Here is a 12,009-nt window from a genome sequence, read left to right as displayed (position 1 = left end):
ATACCCCTCACTGCCTTCTTTCCTCCATCTTCTTTGCCTCCCTTTTATGTTTTCAAAGCTAGTACTTAGCTATTGATTCCTCTGAGAAATTCAATGTGACCATCCACCACCATCATCAGAATACCCCACCACAGAGATGCTAATCTGAACTGTTGTATCTTCACACAGCCTTCTAGGTTTTTTCCTAGCCTAGCGTGTAGCATACTGTGTGAGTGTCCCTTCCAACTGTGGATTCCTTAGGGCTGCAGGGTTCTTATGTTTTCCCTTTCCTACTAACTAGCACAGTACCAAGCACAAAGAGGTAGTCAATAAAAACAAGTCAAATGAATAATAAATAAATGATGAGCAAACGGTATTGAAATAAATCAACAACAAAATCATTCCCTCCTGTACACTCGGAACAGCAAAAATGAGTCTCACACAATGTGTCTCAGGAGATAAGTAGTTGGCAAAGCTACATAGCCAAAAGCAGTGCATTTAAATCCACTTGGAAACCAGATTACAGTCATTTATTCTATCCAGATTATACTTCCTGGGCTTCTACAGTAGTTAATGAACTGTTTAATGAGTCAGTCCTGTAATATTAACTGATAACCAGAATTAAACGTCTTTCCTCTCCCATTTCATAATCTGCTTATTTAAAAGTAGGACTGGATGATTGCTATTGGGCAGAAGAGCATCACCTTCTGGATCAACCTTCCCCTTCCCCTCACCCTCTGCGGCTACACAGGAGAAGCATGAGGCTCACAGGCACCAACCTGCCTCTACCCCAGGCGCAAAGCAATGGGAAACGTGAGTCTCTCCTTCCAGCCAGTTGAAACATGTAGCCAGTGGCTGAAATAGCTTGTTTAACAAGGACTGGATTTTTCCTCTCAATCATAGTTCTAAAGCTATCAGTTATTGAAAAGCTGATTTTCAAAGCACACACTAGAACAGCTTTTCTGTACAGCTGCAGTGCTATTTAAATCTTCCATGAATATATCCACAAACCCAAGAAAATTCTAAGCTGAAATACTGCTCTTAGAAAGGACATAGTAAAATAAGACCCTATGGGGGAAAAATCCAGGAAGTGGAATCTGGTCGTTAATTTTAATATTGAAATGATAAAATCAGGCATATGGTTTCTACTCCTCCAGGCTGGAAGAACACTTGCAATCACTATTTGGAAGGTCAGCCTAAAAGGTTCTTTTGTGAGACTCTTTGGTGGACAGTAGCAGTCTGCCTCCCACTTGTTCTTTAACGCGCCTCGGAAGAGTGGATAAATGTCCCACCTTCTGCTGTGGTGAGGCTGGAAGCTGATGTAGAACAAGCAGTAAAGGCAGTGGTTTGGAGACACTAAACTGATCAATGGGAGGCAAGATCATTCTTGGAAATTACCGATCCTGTACCCAAGTTTCTGCTCCACAGTAAATGTCAAGTCCTTATCTGCCATGCCATTGTAAAAGAATTCCCAGTACCAGTCACTATTAGAAATATTTTAGAGCCATTCATTTGGAGGCTGTTGATGAAAACCAGCTGACACTATACCTAAGAAAATTCCCTGAAATCACCGACCAAAGAAAAGCCATGATGAGAATTGTTCTGTGTCCCATCAAGTATTATGCAGCCCTGTGGCTCACATCTGCTATCTCTGAACTCCCAGTATAATGGGATCTTCAGACCAGGGCCAAATGAATGCTTGCTAAATTATGGATTCACTTCAGATAAGGAAATGCCATGCTATCCTATGAATATGCCAGGATGATTATAAGAAATAAGGCAAAGGGTGCACACAGCCTCAACACCTAGCACAATTCCTGGCACAAGATGACACTCGACAATGATTTGTTGAATTAACAGATAAATGAACGTGCATAAGCTGAGATTCTGATGTTTAAGAAAGTCTTACTAAACACCAGTATATTCAAAGTTCCATACAAATGTCTTGAGTCATCATGTGACCATAAAGCATGAATAGAAAGCTCAGCAGGGCCGAAGAAAATTTGGATCAAGTCCATATTCTAAAGCATTGTGGAATTAATAAATGAAAATTTAATGTCATTTTGAGTTTTTGTTATGCCATGGAAATCTGCTGGCCCCTTGGTTTTAAAATAATTTTCCAACATACTAAAATCAGAACTTTTTTCCCATGTTGTTCTTTCCTTTGTTTCCATAGGAAACAGTGACTTCCAGGCATCCGAGATGACACAACATAGATTGCCAAATTGCATGCCACCCTGCAGTTGCCAAGGAGATAATGTATGTCATCCCTACAAATAACATGTTGCTCACGCCTTCATTTCCTTTATCTAGCTTTTTAAGATATTCTTTGCCTGAACGAATTCAGATAACGTTCACTGGCAACTGATGGAAACATTCCTTTTTTAAAAATGTGTTTACCCCATTCCCCCAAGACACTTGATAGCATCACACATGCCGTCTGTGGAAGGTCTGAGCATATTTTATGCCGATTTTGGAACCAGTGATTCAGCAGTTTTTGCTGGAAAAAAAAAAACATGCATCCTGAATTCTGTCTGCTTGCATTCTAAGTAAAGGTTCAATTAAATCCACACCTGGCACTAACATATTCCAGTTTGAAATGGTCTACCACAAAAGCAGCTGAACTCCGTTTAATTTACATGGGAAGGAAAAGAAGGAAAAGTTAGAGCAAGCAAAGGGGGGAAAGATGGATAGAAGGAAGGAAGAAAGGAAAGGAGGGAGGGAAGGCAGAACAGTGAGAGGAAAAGAGGAAAACATTTACTGAGCACCCACAGTATTCCAGATTAAACATCTGTAAGATAAACAGAATTAGAGAAATTAAAGATCTTGGCTAACATCATCTTACTAGCAAGAGGTTGAGTCAGTATTTGAATTCGAGTATATCTGACTTTTTAAAAAGCATATGCTTTCCAGTTATCGAGTGCATAACAGATCCCCCCCAAACAGTCCCTTTCATGGCTTTGGAGGTTGACTGGGCTCAGCTAGGCAGCTCTCACTCAGTGTCCCTTGGGTGGTTTTAGTCAGAGTGGCTGGGACTGGAGCCACCTTGAAGGCATCCTCATTCCCATTTCTGGGAGTTGGTAATGGGGTTGTCAGCCGAAACACCCTCCCTGTGATCTCTCCATGTGGCCTGGGCTCCTTACAGCATGATGGCTGGGTCCCAGTAAGGGGTCTCAGGAGACTCAGCCTCAATGTCACATAGCACCGCTTCTTTGGGCTCACAGCCCCCGTGCCCCAACCAGATTCAAACGTGAGGGAACAGACTCCATCACATTGAAAGAAATGCATGGCAGACGACCAGTGGGGGAGGAGGTCTTCTCAAAACCATCTCGAAAAATGTTTTCTGTCACAATATATTTTTTGCAATACCCCAAATGCCTCAAGCCTGAGATCCAGGCTTCAAAGGCTCTCTTTATCTGGTTGGTAGAGTAATTGGTGAGGGAACAGTTAAAATGCTCAGTTTTAAAAGAGGAGGAAAGCAACTTTTAATGTCAGCTTGATGAATTGTGAAAAAAAAACTGAACATTGAAATTAAACTTTGGAATGAGTTTCTGATTAATTTTTTTGTGTGCTTAGCAGAATCCCTTTTTACTCATGCGTTGTCAATTTTCAAAGCATTTGGTTATCATAAAAACTAACTCTACACTAAAATTATATTGCGGCATACTCGTACATAAGTTAGCACTATATAGAATTACCAAAAAGTGCTTGTATCTAATTTAGCTTTTTTGTACTTTATCTGATTTTTAATCTAATTATCTTTTTGTACTTAGATAAATGGGAATTTCCTACATGAATTATAGGTTATACCTGCTCAACATGGGGCATGCATATGTAGAAATAGTAACACCAAATGAATGGCTGTTACAAAGGGTAACATAGTCTACGTGGAGCTATGTTCTTGTCATCTTAATCTATCATCTATCATGAATTTATCAGGAGGCTTCTGGCTGATGTCTTTATCTTCTCAGCCCTCTTTAAAATTGTTCTAATAGTGAACCTACCTAGGCCTACACCATGAGATCATCCAGGTGATCCGAAACAGCCATAAACCCTCCATTGACCATCCAATTTGTATTTTAGCCATTAAATCACATTTATTTATCCTCTGGAAATCTATCAAACTATTATCATAAATAAAGAGAAAGTAAGATATTAATGACATGAAGAAAGAACACCATGGAGTAAACATAATAATCAGATGGTGGAGCACATTCAAACTGGGGAAGAACATTGTGGTGAGCTAGTGAAAAAGCAACAAATTCTGTCTCATTGCTTACACTGCTGAGAGTGTATGATTGTGCTTACTCTACTGTGCTAGGAAATTGGTCTGGAATAAACATATATAATGTACATATTTAATGTAGCTATTTCTGAAATGATCAGCTCTATCATGAATCGGGCTGTACTACACAGTGCTAAATCAGGTCTCCCGAGCAGAGTACCATAATCCCAAACAACAGCAGAGTTCTTTCCTTCTTCCTAATATAAGTCTGGCATATGCTCTCATTCAGACCAACACATAAGATGAAATCTTAGGGTATCCTCAATTAGGGCTTGGCAGAAAAAAAAACAAAAAACAAAACTGAAGTGCTTAGATAACACACAAGGCAATGACAGCAAGTGCATGGAAGAAAGGACCTCTTATTCAGTATTTCTCTTCTTATTTTCATACTTCTGATTTCAACCCACATGTTTGAACTCCAAATTTTACATCTCTTTGTATCTTGGTTTTGTTTTGTTTTTCCACCATGAGGAAGACCATTTAATAACAAAATTCCTGAGAATAAAGCAGTAGTATTGCTCTGTCTTACATGAAAGAACAGTTGACCTGTACCTTTTACCAACACTACCTCAAATGAGGAGCTGCGAGCCTTTTGACTTCGATTTTGTGTGTCTTGGAACTTAGAAACGTCATAGTGCTATGCATACTAATACTGTGAGTAGCTAGCTGCACTTACTGGCTGCAAAATGACTGGATAGTAACCAGGAAGTTAATTGTAGCCAATAATTACCTTAAATTGCCTCATGAAATTCTGAAATCCCCTACTGATTGTAATTTTAACCTTTAACCCCATTATAAGATGCCAATTAAAGTCATATATATCTAGATTATAATTTGAAATAATTAACTTAAATCCTTTAGCAAATTTTCTTTGCTGGAAAACTGCTTTTTACATTTCCTCCATTGTTAGGGTGACTATCTAGTCTATTGGTCAAGCCAGGACATTTTTGTCCCAAAAAATCCTAAAATGGGTAGACCACAAGGGCAACAAGCAAACAAAGTCAACCTACCCGTTATACATTAATTGAAAAAAATAATAAATAAAAGTTTCCAATTTGCTAGGAATTTGAAGATCACAGAGGAAAAAAATGTATGTTTCATTCAATATATGATTTTAAGTCTTTCCATATTCTATCTCAATGACGCTTCAAAACACTTCTTTGAAGCATTTTTAGTAATGAATTTGATAAAATAAATTTGGCTATGGGGCAAAGGATATTACCCATTGCAAATGTGCAAAAATGAACGATTTCCATAATTTTGAAAGATGAGTGCATTTCATAAAAAAAAAAAAACACTGTGGGAAAATAAGTCTAAGAGAAAAAGAACTTAAATATTGGAAGTACTAAAGAGAGATTCATTTTTTAATTAACCAAAAGCAAACAGGAGGGGCGCCTGGGTGGCTCAGTTGGTTAAGCGACTGCCTTCGGCTCAGGTCATGATCCTGGAGTCCCGGGATCGAGTCCCGCATCGGGCTCCCTGCTTGGCGGGGAGTCTGCTTCTCCCTCTGACCCTCCTCCCTCTCATGCTCTCTGTCTCTCATTCTCTCTGTCTCAAATAAATAAATAAAATCTTAAAAAAAAAAAAAAAAGCAAACAGGATTCACCACATAAAATCTAATTCTGTTTTCTGAATCGCTCAGGGATACTAATATAACTTCTGTCCGCAAGTCAAGTCCCCATTGACCATAATCTATTTCAGTCCCGAAATGTATTCTTGTTCTGTGGATAATAGGTAACCTCCTTGGTGCCATTTTTAGATCAGCCCATCGGCAAACGTCAAGCAGAAAGCATGTTAACATTTTTCAGGATCAGCTAAGCCTTTAGCAAAGTGAGTTTCTTGCTTGCAGAAGCAGGCATAGTGAGCTAAACACAGGGGAGAGTGCCTGTTGATGCGCTATGTCTGGACAAGCCTTAGCCGCTTCAAGCCAAAATAAAATAAATAAACTAACAAAACAATCCTACTGGGAGTATTAAGACGCCCATAGAGGATAGGTCCCCATCAGCCCCCAGGCACACTGAGTACAGGTCCAAGGTTTTGACATTCTCAGCTCCAACCTAAATCTTTGTCTTGAAAACAAACTACTACATTTTAAAAATGCTAACCACTATAATCACTAGGACAATTTATTTCTAATTACCTGTTTTGCTGTCAAAAAGAAACAGCTGATAAAGGAAATTATAAGTCCGATCTAGGCCTCATCTTTGCTTCAAAAGACTGTTTTTGACTTTTTAAAATCATTTTTAACCAATATAAATAGTATTTTCATATGGTTCAACCTAATAAAAACTGGCTTTTGTCAAAACAAATCACAGGTGCATTTGGCTAGTGAAGGTCAAGTGCTCAGCCCATGCTCTTCATTCATCACTGCGGTCACATTTTTTTAGTGACAGATCTGCTCTAAGAATATAACTATCAAATTACTATAGGGTTGCCCAGCTCTTACTTGCTTTCTGTGGAAACAACTTTCAAGCTCCACAAGGCCTCCTTTTCTTACCTTCCAAGCAGGACACCCTTCTCAGTGCTTCTCCATTCAAACCAGTTCTCAGAAAGGTATCGATTATATCCTTTTTTCACACACAATCAAACAACATTTCCTTGTGTTCCAGGTGTAGCCTGAACAGCACAGTTGAGCATGACCGTCACTTCCAGCTAGTAGCCTGTCTACATCAGGAGCCAGAGTAACCCAAACAACACTGAGTCAAAGGCACAGCCAACGAAAGGGCAGGGATAATAGTTGCTTCATATGAGATACTTCCAAAGAAACCAGGTGGTTTGGGGTCAAGAAAAGAGTCATGCAGATTTCCTTCAGTAATCCCCAAAGTCAGTGTGGGCCTTACAAAGTAAAAAAGCAACACCGGAATGGCCATATGGGAGTTTTCTCTATTTTTGTTGTCATCCAGGACTCCTCCTTCCTGTCACTATTATTATTATTATTACAGAGACCACATTGCATTCATTCATTCTCTGATCCATTGACTCAGTCAACATTGAATTGGCATTTACTGGATGCCAGGCTCTGTGCTAAATATTGGTCTTAAAGTTCATATTCTTAAAGACTTAAAAAAAAAAAAAATCCACCCAGATGTTCACAAGTGTTCATAGTTGGTTAAGCTAGAAACAATAGTATGCCCATTTTGTATGTGAATAGTTGGCTTTCCATTCCTTGGATACAGAGTCCATACCCTCTTTTGCCACATTCTCTTTGAAAATATCAACCCTCAAGTGCCGAAGACGCAGCTGAAGAGAAAGTACAGATGTACTAAGTGATGGGGATTCTTCTTCCGTCATATAGCTGCCTTTCATTTTAATAGCATAATTTTGCACTTTCAAGGGCCCCCCTAATGTCCCCATTAAACTGATTTGGCTTAAACTTTTTCAGGAGGTAAAGAGAGAAAGTGCTCACAGAAAAACTAAACCACACCCTCATCCTCACACCCCCATTCCTTTCTTTGAAACCCCTAAAGACAGCTTTTTCTCTGACTATGGAGCCCACAACTGTTTTCAGTTAGTCAAGCAAAAAGCAAGTAAAAATAATCTTTAACCAAGTTTGTTTTAGCCAAATTTCCCCCAAAAGAGAGAGAGAGAGCTTGAGAGAGAAGCCAAAATCACTGGACTGCGTGGTTGGGAGTCATGAGACTGGAGAGAATAAGTAAATTCCCACGCTAGTCATCACTATGACCATGTTGGAGTTCTAAAAATTGAAGTCGAAGTACAAGAGAGAGAAACTGAGAGAGAAAGAATAGCACCTTGCAGAATAACTAAGTAAGAGGGATATGAAAATTCAGGAGGCTTTGTGAGAGAATAAGATGTGTTATTTAGGCAACAAAGCTAGACAGGGTAAGCATCTTGTGAAATCTGAAATTCTAGAACAGAAAACCATATCATGCCATACAATCTGAGTAGAAACTGCCCTCTCCTTAAATTAACCAAAATACATAATAATCCTCTACCAGAGATTTTTTTATGCATAATATCCTCTAATTCATTTAAGTGAAATGAAATAAGTAATACGCAAACTGATAATTCTTGAAACTTCTAAAACATCTGAGGCTGAGTGAAAAGCTAGAGATTTAGCTATGTATATTATGTTGTGAGAAATTAGTCCCTCAAAATAGCAAAAGGGAAATTGGCAGCTTAGCCAAATAAACCAGAAGGAATGAATAATCTTACATAGTAGCTTAGGGAAGAGAATTTGCTGGAAAATGTAGCTAAACATTGAGGGAATTTGTTTCAAGCAGCTGTAATTTTTGAAGCTGATTTTTTTTCCCACTCTTAAAAGAAGGGCTGGTTCACTCATATTACTAACATAGATGGAAAAAGATCACCGAATTAATAAAAATTGGAAACACCATTTAAAAAAAACCTTTTAATAAAATTTCACTGATGGAACTATGTGGTTCCTTCATACATTGCTATCCCTGGCAACTGAGCCTATATCTCAGTTGTATGAGGACTGAAATCAATCAGTAATTATTTCTTGAGCACTTGCTAGGTTCTTAGCAAATTTGGGCCAGAAGTGCTGGCGAAATAATGGAGTAAATGGAGAAGTAATAAAAATTCCAGTAATATGGTAATAGTTTATTAGTCGTATAGCAATGCTAGAATGATCCTTAGGCTGGTCCATGAATATCACAAACCAAACTAACGGTATTTACAGTAATGAGCTAGCTCATTTCCTTGCCATTCTCCTGCATCTGCTGCCCATCGGTAAAATACACGTCACTGCCAGGCTGAGTACTCCCACCGTGCCCTCTCAAAGATCAGGATGTTTCTTCACAACATTCCTTGATCCCTACAGAATATTTGCTCCTCTTGATAATTTACATCCTTATACTCTGCCACCTGACATAGTACAAAATTCATTTAGGGCAAAAACTATCTCTTGAACTTGTTTACAATTTTCCCTACAAGCTTTAAAACAATTCCTCTGAGCATATGTTTTAAGTAAATATTGTTAATTAAATATATCAACACATGTAAGATAGGTTACTTCAAATAAAAAATAATAGTAATACTTTTGAATGTTTTTTTAAATGTTTAAAATGCCAAATATTGGGAAAACGGTGGACTGCTCTAAAATTTGTTGAAATGACTGTGCTAAATCAATTTATAATTTTTAGCCTTGACAAAATACCCATGTGTTTTATGCAAAGCTGGAGATTTGGAGTGTGACTAATTTTCTATGATTTTTGGCTTCTATGTAAACGAAACTACTAGCTAATGGACAGGGCTTATTTATAAACAGGATAGAGTTCCAAAGTATGGCTTACACTTCCAACAATGTGAACATTAATACAGCCTTCAGGAAACCTGGAATTGGGATGGGGAATGAGTATGTGGTGGTAAGGCACAGCTGAGGGTCAGCAGTGGTGCAAGCAGGTTCTAACTGTGGGGCAACAATTCCTAGGGGTTGTAAACCTAAACTTTGCAGCCAGATTACCTGGATTTAAATCTTGGCTTGGTTACTTAGCAGCTGCATGATTTTGGATAAATCACTTATGCCTCTCTATGCTTCAATTTCCTCATCCGTCAGCTAGAATGAAGATAGGACAGGACTGCTGTGACAATTATATGTGTTAATATATGTAAAATGCTTAAAATACTCTCTGGTACTTGGTATAACAAGGTATCAGTTGATTGTTATTGGAACAGTATGATCTTTACTATAGAGGTGAGCATAAAATTCCCTGAATATTTATTTTGATCTGATTCAATGAACCCAAAAAGAACCATCCTCCTTCTAATCAGGTTTACTAAAGTAAGCACATGTTAAAGAATATAAAGCAAGCTGGCATTATTTATAGAGAGTAAATGAGTTTGTAGGAATGTCAATTTTTCAATTAGAAGGAAATTTAGGGGCACCTGGGTGGTTCAGTCGTTAAGCATCTGCCTTCGGCTCAGGTCATGATCTCAGGGTCCTGGGATCGAGCCCCGCATCGGGCTCCCTGCTCAGTGAGGAGTCTGTTTCTCCCTCTCCTTCTGCCCCTCCCCCTGCTCATTCTTTTTCTCTCTCTCTCTCAAATAAATAAATAAAATATTTTTAAAAAATTAGAAGGAAATTTAGATATAATCTTGCCTAACTTCACCATCTAACAGAGGAGTGCAAACCCAAACATTGGCTTGTGTGATTAAAGCTACACTGGAGAACTGAGAGTAGAGACACAATTCCTTTATGCCTCCTTGTTTTCTCTAGTGAACTGCAGCACCATGCACCTGAAAGTCTCCAAAACATCATTTTCCTCAACCATAAAATTATGTGTATAACAACACAACAATTCATCCTGGGACTCACTGTAGAAATTAGAGATATCCCATATAAAGCAACTAGCACTATATATTATATACATACACACACACATATATGGTAAATACACACACACACATCTATATGGTACATAGTAGACAGTAAAAACAATGATAATGATGGTAATGACATGCGATGTCCCCAAATTCCATGTACTACATAAATACATTTCACAGCTTCTCCCTTTGCCATGATATTTATAAATATAGACCACAAGAAAATAAAAGAATGGATTTACTATTAATCTATATCTATACCACACACACACACACCCCCTACCCTTATAAACCAAGGTTTATAAGATGCCTTACTTTTTCCTTGAACACTGGCTAATATATCTAGCCTTCCTAATACAGCATCAAAATTATGGCATTTCCCATTCTGGAGGAAGAAATAGACTACATATTTCATTATGATGCTAATGTTGGCATTTTTCTTCCCATGCAATATTATTACCAATAATCATCCAATATGCACAATATGGTTTTGATAAACTATTAAAACTGATTGCTTCTCCTCCTTTTGTCATTTTGAGTGATGTCCCTTAACTTGTCACTTTTTGCATTTCAAAAAAATAATGTGAAGTCTCAGTGTAATTCTCTGTCATATAACTTATCACTACCCTCTCTGCTTCTCCACAGCATTCTGCACATTAATCATCATTTAATTATTTGAAATTAATCATTGAATGTTGGTCCTCCCTACTATCCTCATATCTATGAAGGGAGTTAGCACAGTATTTCTAGCATACTGACACTTAATAGGTATTTCATAATATTCATAAATATAATAGGTTCCCAATATGTAATTGAATATAGAGATTGGTATTTCAGCAGACAGGTCTGAGGTAGCAGTGAAGATTCGAGAGTAATTTCCCACTACTAAAAGTATGCTTGCATTAATCTAAAACCAGGACTCAAGACACACTTCTATATACTAAGTATACTAACTCACAAGACTACTTACTAACCTCTCTCCTTCACTAGACAATGCTCCTTAGTTTTGTCTTTGAGTCCTCAGTGCCCTGCATGGTGACAGGTGCATAGCAGTTGCTTGGTAAACACTTGTTAAATGACTAGATTTGCTCTCAAGGATTAGCAACATGACAATTTCTCATGAATCTACAGAAGACAGGTAACAAAACTAAAAGATAAAAAATGTGGCTGAAAATGAAACATAATTCTGTTATTCTTGACATAAATCATACCGTTTAGTAATTGTGCAATTAAGCAATTACTCATTGCCTAAAGAGCATTACTAACTAAAGAACATTCTGTACTGAAACAAGGTATGGGCTTGGGGAGGTACAATTTATGTAAAATTTAAAGAATGTCATTAAACTACTGTCACAAACACATGTAAATGTCAAGTGAACTGACAGCACTTCTTCATGTCCTTTTTCAAACTGCCAAGGAAAGAGATTTTTAAACTAAGAAAT

The 12,009-nt window shown here is 37.9% G+C and overlaps 1 protein-coding gene across 3 annotated transcripts in view; it reads right to left on the bottom strand.

The window, feature by feature from the left end:
• The window catches only part of GABRA4 (gamma-aminobutyric acid type A receptor subunit alpha4), a 61,583-nt gene that overhangs the window by 16,607 nt on the left and 32,967 nt on the right, over nucleotides 1–12,009 (bottom strand). The window lies entirely within an intron of this gene.

Source organism: Mirounga leonina, unplaced genomic scaffold (assembly GCF_011800145.1).
Source record: "Mirounga leonina isolate KUSES-001 unplaced genomic scaffold, KU_Mleo_1.0 Mir_129, whole genome shotgun sequence".
In the NCBI taxonomy this organism is placed as follows: Eukaryota; Metazoa; Chordata; class Mammalia; order Carnivora; family Phocidae; genus Mirounga; species Mirounga leonina.
The sequence above is the reverse complement of the archived record's forward strand: the minus strand, read 5'-3'. Positions and strand labels throughout refer to the sequence as shown.